Genomic DNA, 963 nt, shown 5'->3' with positions numbered 1-963 from the left:
GCACAACTTCAGTTGGTCTTCTAGAGTGAAGACAGGTGTTTTGAGTTGCAGAGGTGGAGGATTCACAATAGAGGATTCATCGTGGAGGAAATTAATTTGAGGAAGGAGATGTTGTAGTTTGTGTACCAGTCTCCAAGTTGGAGATTTGTTAGAAGTGGAAGAAGTGGAGCCCGATCCGACCCCCGCTTCCGCTCACCCGATCGTGAAACATCGTGATCTCCCGCTCCGCTCTCCCGCTTCGAACGCGAAACAGTCACAACCATTCCCGCCTGGTGTCGTTCGCGAACCGTAGGCACCAATCGCTCCCACCTTCCTCTGTTGCGAAGCGAACCATCCCTTCGTTCCTGCGATGGCTCTCCTTTGGTTTAGAAGCCACTGTTTGAGTTCTTCTTCAGTTTCCTCGGGATAGAGGAATGTTTTCGAGGGGCAGAGGAAGAGAAGTACAAGCGATAGTTCCTTGCGGCAGAAAAAAGAAGAAGATTATTCTCCATAGGCTTCTTCTTGGTGGTTTATGGCAGAAGAGAAACTGGGGGTTTATTTCTCTTGTAAGTTGATCTTCTTCGGTGTATCTCGGTGTAGAGTTTCTTCGGTGTATCTCAGTTTAGAGAGAGATGACAGAGAGAGAAGAAGAGAGAGCAATGAAGTGAGAGTGCGAGATTCCTACTATAAGTCGAGGTGATCGACTGGTACTGGTGTAAATTCCTCAAGTAGTAATTCTTCAATTAATAAAAACCACTGCAACTCTATGGATGTAGGCAATTTGTCGAACCACTTAAATCTGTGTGTTCCGTGGTTGTGTTACTGTTTTCTGGTGTGAATTTTTCTGTTCTATTTTTTTGCTTCGTCGATCGTTCTCCTGTTTTCTTTATATATATATACCACAACAACTGGTGTGTATAGATCTCGCAACAATATATATATATATATATATATATATGTATGTATATATATATATATATATAT

This window comes from Phalaenopsis equestris, unplaced genomic scaffold (assembly GCF_001263595.1).
Source record: "Phalaenopsis equestris unplaced genomic scaffold, ASM126359v1 Scaffold000725, whole genome shotgun sequence".
In the NCBI taxonomy this organism is placed as follows: domain Eukaryota; kingdom Viridiplantae; phylum Streptophyta; class Magnoliopsida; order Asparagales; family Orchidaceae; genus Phalaenopsis; species Phalaenopsis equestris.
The sequence above is the reverse complement of the archived record's forward strand: the minus strand, read 5'-3'. Positions refer to the sequence as shown.